Source organism: Tupaia chinensis, unplaced genomic scaffold, assembly GCF_000334495.1.
Source record: "Tupaia chinensis unplaced genomic scaffold, TupChi_1.0 Scaffold000067_1, whole genome shotgun sequence".
In the NCBI taxonomy this organism is placed as follows: domain Eukaryota; kingdom Metazoa; phylum Chordata; class Mammalia; order Scandentia; family Tupaiidae; genus Tupaia; species Tupaia belangeri.
This window is the reverse complement of record NW_006159526.1, coordinates 2,686,643-2,695,937: the sequence shown is the minus strand read 5'-3', so window position 1 is coordinate 2,695,937 and position 9,295 is coordinate 2,686,643. Positions and strand designations below refer to the sequence as shown.

General features: G+C 50.9%; 1 non-coding gene across 1 annotated transcript; it reads left to right on the top strand.

The window, feature by feature from the left end:
- Nucleotides 1-8,686: 8,686 nt before the first annotated feature.
- Nucleotides 8,687-8,790, top strand: LOC114005614 (U6 spliceosomal RNA). Its single transcript, XR_003547444.1, has one exon. It is a non-coding gene; the product is annotated as a U6 spliceosomal RNA (small nuclear RNA).
- The last annotated feature ends 505 nt before the right edge of the window (nt 8,791-9,295 follow it).

Genomic DNA, 9,295 nt, shown 5'->3' with positions numbered 1-9,295 from the left:
TAACGCCCCGGCCCCTAAGGATTCTGCCCACGCCCCCTCGTGGCGAGGAGGCCCCCCCCTCCGCACCCCGCCCCCAGTCTACTGGCCTCTCCACCGAGGTTCTGCCACGCCCCTTTCGGAGGCTCCGGAGACTCCGCCCCATGAGGTCCCGCCCCTGGATGCCCCGCCCCCAAGGCTCCGCCCCCCCCTCCGAGCGGAGTCTGCGCCGCCTCTTCCTAGGAACCCTGACCCGCTTGTCCTCGGCCGCACTTGACCCACAGCTTGTGTCCAGCCCTGGTCAGCAGAGTCAGGGCCCTTTGGTCACACTGGCGTGAGGCACGTGGGTGCTCATAGGCGGAGCCCTGCCCCATGTTAAGTGCCCACCTCTACGCCCGTCCAGACCTGCGACGTCCCCAGGTCTCGACTCTCGCGTCTCCTGTAGGTCCTGGATCCTGGCTGCTACTGCAAGGTTTCTTTCTACAACAGATTTCTGTTTCTTTAAAGAAGAATTATTTATTTAATTTTATTTATTTTTCAGTTTGACCAGAGAGAGGCAGAGAGAGAGAGAAAATGAAAGTGAGAAAGCAAGCCTCCAGGTCTGGGACTCAAACTCTGATTAACCACGTAGGAATCCAGCGCCTTAACCACCACGCCACTACAGGTCCCAATTTCTTTCTCTTAAGGTCTTCATGTGCCTCTCTCAACTATCTTCGGGTCTCCTATGTTTCTCTTATCTCTGGGCCTTTCCGGCCTTTTACCCTTGGTGTTGCTGTTTCTGGTCTCGCGTCTCTTTCTCTCCCTTTGACTGTTTCTGATTCTTTCTACTTCTGTTTCTGTGTTTCCCTATCTCCCTGCCCGTACATGTCTCCAGTGTCTCTTGTTTCTCTCTGTCTCTCGCTCGATGTCTCTGTCCCGGCCTCTGCTCTCCTGTGTCTCCCCCCTACCCCACGCCCGCTCATTCTCTTAACCATACCGAGTCCCCCGCCGCCTCCTCACCACGGCTGCCCGCCAGGGGGCAGCACAGACCGGTTCCCGGGTTACCTTAGCCTGGCCGGCCTGGGTGGGGCTGGAATAGGGTCCAGCCTCCGACCCCGCTAGTCCCTCCCCACGTCCTTGTCCCACTTTCCCCTATCTCCCCAGCTTCCTCGCGTCTTTGTGTCTCGCTCTGACTCGGCCCCTTTGTCTCTTGGCCCTGCGGCTCCTGCTCCTCCCCACCCCCACCTACCTCTTCACATTCCTTGGGCTGCCCGGGGGAGCTGGTGAGGGCGGGAAGCGGGAGGGCAGAGGCAGGGGTGCCACTGCACTGAGAGCCCGAAGTCCCACCCTCCGTTTAAGCTTCTGGACGAGGAGGACTTTAGCTGGGGCAGGTGCTCGAGGGCTTCCTGTCCTCCCTTCCCACCTGCCACACACTTGGGCTCTCTTCTCCGGAAGGTCAGGGCCTCAAGTATCCAAGTCTTGGTGGTGAGCCTATTCTTAAGTGTGTTTAAAAGTCCGCAGTGCGTGCCAGGCACTGATGGGTGGGCCGGAGGTATCTCAGGTAGCCCACAGCCCCCTCTGATGAGAGATCGAGGCACAGAGAGGTGGAGTAACTTGGCCCTGAGTCACAATTCAGAGTGGCAGCGGCTGGATCCCACATGGCTGACTGCATGTCCACTTAAACACCCCAGAGGGGACCAGCAGTTAGCATAGGGCTGACTGCATGTCCACTTAAAAAACACCCCAGAGGGGACCAGCAGTTAGCATAATGGCTATGTCTCTGGACTCCCACATAGTCGACCGCAGTTCAAGTCCTGGACCCGGTGGCTTAAACTCATGCCAGGCGCATGTGTGTGTGTGCCCAAGATCCCAAGAGGAGAATGGAGGAGAAGGGATTGTGGGGTGGCCATCCTCCCTGGGGGGCGATTTCTCGCTTTCTGTCTCTCTGTCTCTCTCTGTCTGTCTGGTAAGCGCACTCGCCCTATAGCAAAAACCTTTCCAAAACAAAAACAAAAACAAAAACAAAACACCACCCCAGGGGGCCAATAGGTGGCATGGTGGTTAAGGGCACTGGATTCCCACATGGCTGACTGTGGTTCGAGTCCCAGACCTGGCAGCTTGCTTTCTCACTTTCCCTTTCTCTGTCTCTCTTTGGTCAAATTAAAAAAATAATAACAAATGGAATTAAATAAATAATTTTATAAAGCACCCCTGGGATGTGTGTGTGTGTGTGCACACGCGTGTGTGCAGGTGCTCACAGTTGTACCCAAACTCCTGAGAGGAGAATGGAGGAAAAAGATTGTGGGGTCCACCGCCCTCCGCCCCAGGAGGGGGGCTCTTTCTTGCTTTCCCTCTTTTTCTCCAGTGAGCACGTGCGCCCCATACCAGGGAGCACATTCCCATAAGGGGATATGATCCTGGTCCCTATCTACTACATGTAAACCGGGGCACCCGCCTGGAAGTTGCCGGTTGGCCTTTGAACTTGGGCAGTCTATACCCTTGCCCTCGGCACCTGGCGCCCTCCAGGTAATGGTCTCTCAGGCTTGAGGCAGGTCCGCTGTGATGTCAGCGTGACAAACAGGTGCTTCAGAAATGTGCTCTGGACCCCTCTCTCCTTCTGGAGGGTTGGCACCTCTGGGTTTCAGTTCCAGCCTTGCAGATCCCAGGCCCCCACTTCTCCTTTGCGGACAGTAACTAGTCCCTGGGGAGTCGTTTTCCAGGAAGACCCCACAGCAGCTCTCCTGACCTGGCTCTATAGGGATCGGCTGTCTTGGCTGGTCTTTACCTGCAGGGGTGAGCCCAGGAAGTCCCTATGGTATAGGCTTATGGGATAGTGTGGCACGGGAAGATGCCAGGCTCTGCTAGCTGGCCCGCGTGATCCGGGGCTGGCTGAGGCTGCGGTGGATCGTGGCATCAAGACTCTGTTAGGGGTGCATCCTCTCTCTTACTTAAGAAAAGTCTCACTTTCCGTTCTGGAGTCTCACCCCCAGGGCGCATGTGTAAGGCTGAGCATGGCCACTGTTGACAAATGACTGGGTGGGTCCCCGCCTGGGGAGTTGACTTGAAGTGTCAAGGAGTCCCAGAGATGGCACTTCACTGAAGAGCCATAGCCACTTGGAGGGAGGCACACAGTGCCGAAGCCTTCCCGATGGGGCCATGGAGCTGACGTCCATGCCAAGTATTTAACTTGCCCAGCAACCTCTCTGCCTTCTTCCAGCTGCAGCCCCTCCGTCCTCCCCAGGAATCCCTCCAGTAATTAAGTTTCCAAGTGAGGCTGACCCAGGCTGGCCAGAGCATTGGGTCACCCCCCTCACAGGCATTGGTTCAGGGATGAGGGTGGGACCCGTTCCTGGATCAATGAGAATTGGCCCTGAGACTCCTGCTTGAACTAAGGGGAAGGGACCCCTCCTTTGATGGGGGCTGCTAGTCTGTTGCTGTGGGTGACACCCTGGACAAAAGGTGTGTCTGCGTTGAAGAGAGCAGAGCTTGGAAACGGAGAAGGACAGGTACTTTCGTTTTTATAATAGAATTATTTTATTTAATTGTATTTATTAGTATTATTGGGTCATCTAAAAAGCCATGTGTGTTTTTCTGGTTTTCGACACAAAAATGTGTCATGACTTTCCAAACAACCCAATATTTACAAATTTGACCAGAGAGAGACACACCGAGGGAGGTGCCGGGGATGAGAAAGCACGCTGCCAGGTCTCAGACTTGAACCACAATCATTGATGCCTTATATGCAGCGCCTTGGGACAGCGGTTGGCATAATGACTATGTCACTGGACTCCCATGCAGTCGACCACTGTTTGAGTTCCAGACCTGGTGGCTTAAACATGCCGTGTGTGTGTGTGTGTGTGTGTGTATGCGTGCCCAAGATCCCGAGAAGAGAATGGAGGAGAAGGGATTGCAGCGTGGCCATCCCCCCGGGGGGTGATTTCTCGCTTTCTGTCTCTCTCTGTCTTTCTGCCAAGCCCACATGCCCTATAGCAAAAACAAACAAACAAACAAACAAACAAAAACCCTCTCTCCCTCCCCCACAAAAAAGAAAAAAATTCAGTGCCTTAACTACCATGCCACCTGCTGGCCCCAAGTACGGTCGTTTTTAATTTTGGTTTATTTATTTATTTTTTTAATTTAAAATTTTTAAAAGAATGATTTTATTTAACTTTATTTTTATTTTAATTCGATCAGTAGGGATAGAGTAAGAGAGAGAGAGATGGAAAGTGAGAAAGCAAGCTGCCAGGTCTGGGACTCGAACCGCAGTTGGTCATGTTAGAATCCAGTGCCCTTAATCACCACACAACCTGCTGGCCCCTCCATTTATCTGTTAGAGTTTTTGCTATAGGGCATGTGTGTTCACTAGAGAGTGACAGAGAGTCAGAGACAGTGAGAAGGAAAGTGAAAAATACCCCCCGAGGAGGTGGTGGCCATGCAGCAATTCCTTCTCCTCCAGCTTCCTCTTGGGATTTTGGTACACACGCAAAAGTGTACCAGCATGATTTTCAAGCTGCCATCTCCAGGACTAAAACTGGGTGCTTGGTCATGTGGGATCCAGCCCCTTAACTTCCACGCCATCTGCTGGCCCCAAAGACAGTTTTCTTTTGGAGAAGTTGGTTTTTTGTTTTGTTTTGTTTTTGCTTTAGGGCATGTGGGCTTGCCAGAAAGACAGAGAGAGAAAGAGAGACAGAAGGTGAGAAATCACCCCCCAGAGGGAATGGCCACATCGCAATCCCTTCTCCTCCATTCTCCTCTCAGGATCTTGGGCATGCATGCACATGCGCCCGGCATGACTTTATGCCACTGGGTCTGGGGTTCGAACCGCCATCGACTAAGTGGGAGTTTAGCGACATAGCCATTACGCCAACTGCTGGTCCTCTCAAAGACAGTTTTCTAATGAGACTTTTGAGCCCCTGGATCCAGCTACACCCAAACATACTCAGCCCTTGAACTTGCCATTATATGACTGAATAATTTCCTCTTAGAAAAAGTTCGGGCCAGCCCTGTAGCACAGCGGAACGGGCACTGTGTAGAGTCGGATCCCATGGCCAGCCGTGAGTCCTGGTCCCAGTGGCTTGAAAAACACAGTGTGTGGAGGCTGGCAGGTGGCGTGGTAGTTAAGGACGCTGGACTCCCACATGGCTGACTATGGTTTGAGTCCCAGACTTGGCAGCTAGCTTTCTCACTTTCTCTCTCTTTCTCTGATCAAATAATAATAATAATGATAAGAAATAAAGTTAAATAAATGAATTCTTAAATTAAGAAAAAGAAAAGAAAAATGCAGCATGTGTATGCATGCCCCAAATCCTGACAGGACAGAGAAATGGAAGAGAAGGGATTGTGGTGTGATCATGCCCACTGCGGGGTGCTTTCTCCTCCACCCTGCTGGCCCCATGGCTTTCTTTCTTTCATGTGAGTAAGTGTGAGAGTGAGAGGGAGAGGGAGAGAGAAGTGCCCTCCATAGGCTCTGTGCCCCAGCCTTCCCAGCCAGCCAGGGTCATGGGGCCTGAGCCAGCGTACGCAGGTTGACTGGGGGATAGAACCCTCTGTACCTTCACCTGAACAGTACCTTACCACTGCACTACTTGACTAGTTTCAATTCTCCTTTTTACATTTTTAAAAAAGAGTGTGAGAGGGAGAGGGAGAGAGAAGTGCCCTCCATAGGCTCTGTGCCCCAGCCTTCCCAGCCAGCCAGGGTCATGGGGCCTGAGCCAGCGTACGCAGGTTGACTGGGGGATAGAACCCTCTGTACCTTCACCTGAACAGTACCTTACCACTGCACTACTTGACTAGTTTCAATTCTCCTTTTTACATTTTTAAAAAATGTATCTTTATTTACTCACGCCGGGCGCGTGTGCGTGCGTGCCCAAGATCCCGGGAGGAGAATGGAGGAGAAGGGATTGAGGCGTGACCATCCCCCCTGGGGGGTGATTTCTCGCTTTCTGTCTCTCTGTCTCTCTCTGTCTGTCTGGCGAGCGCACACGCCCTATAGTGAAAAAAAAACCTCTCAAAAAAAAAATGTATCTTTATTTGAGACAGGCAGGTGGCGTGGTGGTTAAGGCGGTGGATTCCCACAGACCTGACTGGCTCAAGTTCTGGACCTGGCAGCTGGCTTTCTCGCTTTCTGTCTCTCACTGTCCCTCTTTGGTGAATTCAAATGAATAAATAACGGGGCCAGCAGATGATGAGCGCTTCCATGGGTGGACTCCCACATGGCCGACTACAGTTAGAGTCCCAGACCTGGTGACTTGAAAATGATGCCAGGTATGTATGTGTGTATGCTCAAGATCCCTGGAGGAGAATGGAGGAGAAGGGATTGAGGTGTGGTCATCCCCCCCAAGGGGTAATTTTCCTTTCCCTCTCCCTGTCTCTGTCTCTCTCTCTGGAGAGCACACACACCCTAAGGGAAAAATCTCTTATAAAAAATAAATAAAAGGAGTACCAGCAGGTGGCGTGGTGGTTAAGGCACTGGATATTCCCACATAGCCGACCACAGTTTGGGTCCCTGACCTGGTGGTTTGCTTTCTCACTTTCCTTCTCTCTCTCTTTCTGTCTCTCTTTGTCAAATTAAAATAAATGAATGAATAAATACAATTAGATAAATAATTTAAATAAATAAATAAAAGGAACCAGCAAGTGGTTTGGTGGTTAAGGTGCTGGGCACTCTCACATGGCCGACTATAGTTCGAGTCCCAGACCTGGTGGCTTGCTTTCTCACTTTCCCTCTCTTTCTATGTGTGTGTGTCTCTCTCTTTGGTCGAATTAAAATCAATAAATGAATAAATATAATTAAATAATTTAAATTTAAAAAGTTTTAAATTATATAAATAAGTATATATCTTTATTCCTGATAAGGCACATTCCCTTACGCCTGGAGGCAAGAGAACTAGCTGAGTACCCTTCATAGGACCTGGCTACACCATGACCACTTCCTCCAGTCCTGCGCCAGGATCCCGCCATGTGAGCGTGTGTTCAGCATGTTTTCAGGACAACTGGGCTGGGGACTTGAACCCTGGTCAGCATGTGGCTTCCAGAATGTAGACTGACAAGCAGAGGAGGCTGAGCGGCCTCATTTCTTGAGCAGTGCATTACTGCGGTACCATGGAACCCACTCAATTTTCCCCTTTTACCTACCCAATTTTTTTTTTTTTAAATTTGCCAGAGGGTGTGTGTGCTTGCTAGAGTGAGACAGACAGAGAAAGTGAGAAAGCACCACCCGCGGGGAATGGCGATGCCACAATCCCTTCTCTTCCACTTCTCCTTTTGTGATTTTGGGCATGCACACACACCCTCAGCATGTTTTTCAAGTCTCTGGGTCTGGGGCTTGAACCACAGGCTTGGCTATGTGGGATCCAGTCGCCTTAACCAGTTCACCACTGCTGGCCCTGCCTATACCAACTTTAGACATTAAAAACATTTTTTTTTTTTGGTCATTTGTAACCAAACATGGGCTTCCTAATGAAATCTGACACCGAGTTTACACTTACGTCGTCAGAACAGGCACAGATTCCCATGTAGTCCCAAGAGCAGGAGAAGTATGTGCGAGGAAAGCTTTTTAGAATCCTTCAAGATGGGGACCAGCAGTTGGCGTAATAGCTTTGTCGCTGGACTCCCATGTAGTCGACTGCGGTTCGAGTCCCAGACCCGGTGGCTTGAAACTCACGCCAGGCACGTGTGCGTGCGTGCCCAAGATCCCGAGAAGAGAATGGAGGAGAAGGGACTGTGGCATGGCCATACCCCCTGCGGGGTGATTTCTCGCTTTCTGTCTCTCTGTCTCTGTTTGTCTGGTGAGTGCATGCGCCCTATAACAAAAACCTCTCCAAAAAAAAAAGAATCCGTCAGGATGCCCAGGCTCTGAAGGGCAGGCAAGCTTTGTTTCAGTGGGGAGAACCCCAGTGGGAGAGGGAGCAGTAGGTGTGTGTGTGTGAAAGTTGATGACTGAGGGAAGTCTGCTAGGAACTTGCAGGAGCTCCAGACTGCCTGAATCACTCCCTCTCCGCTTCCCCCAGGCTCCAAGCCAAGCGGGAGGAGAGACCTATGGGGTGGGCCCAGCTGCCTCTATATGCAAATTGCCTGGGATGCCAGCAGATGAGGGGCCTCATGCAAATATATGCTCTCCTGGGGGCGGAGGACGGACCGCCCCTCATTAACTGGGGGACCAGGTGCTGGGTGAGCACCCCTTCCTCCCTGGGGTCCCTCTTTCCATCCCTGCAGCTATCTGTTCCCTGCCTCACCATGCGTGCTCCTGGAGCGGCGCCTCTGCCCGGACCCTTCCCGACTGTGGCAGCTCTTGTGCTTTTTCCGTTAGATAACAATAATTAACGTGGGGACCAGCAGGTGGCGTAATGGTTACGTCGCTGGACTACCCCGTTGCAGACGTCGCTCAAGTCCTGGCCCCTGCGGCTTAAAAGTCACGCCAGGTGCTTATGTGTGTGTGCCCAAGATCCCGAGAGGAGAATGGAGAAGGGACTGCGCCATGGCCAAACCCTGGAGGGTGATTTCTTGCTTTCTGTCCCTCTGGTGGACGCACGCGCACATATAGCAAAAAAATCTTAAAAAAAAACCAAAACCAAAACAAAACAAAAAACAGCCGTGTACTACACTCATGCTTTGCCAGGCTTTGTGCTAAATATTTTCCATGGTTATCTCATTAAATGCGCCCCCCCGCCACCCCCTCATTCCCTGGTGGTGAGTTTGCTGTGTATTTTATTTTATATTTTAAGAATTGCTTGCGCTCGCTTGGGCAGCGCACATACTAAAATTGGAACGACACAGAGATCAGCATGGCCCCTGCGCGAGGGTGACACGCACGTTCACAAAGCGTTCCATATATCTTGTTGTGAATACCAGGTGTAGCGTGGGGAGAGCGTGGGTGAAGGAGGAGAGTCTGAGGAAGGACATTTAGAAAAGTGAGAAGCAAGGCATTAAAGGGACAAGGAAATGGGGTGTTATCTGTTGAAGATAAGTTCATAGTATTAGCAACTGGACTGGGGAGAAATGCACACAGGTTGGAATACTCACTTTGCAAGATAAATAATGTGAACCAATGTATAAAAGAACTTGAAATAAAAACAAAACATTTTTTAAAAAATTTTAAAAAAGAATTACTTTATTGGAGCCGGCAGGTGGCATGGTGGTTAAAGGCACTGGACTCCCACATGACCGACTGCAGTTTGAGTCCCGGATTTGGTGACTTGCTTTCTCACTTTTCCTCTCTCTCTGTCTCTCTGATCAAACTGGAAAATAATAATAATAAATAAAGTTAAGTAAAATAATTATTAAAAAAAGAATTACTTGCAGTACCAGCAGTTAACCTAATGGCTATGTCGCTGGATTCCCA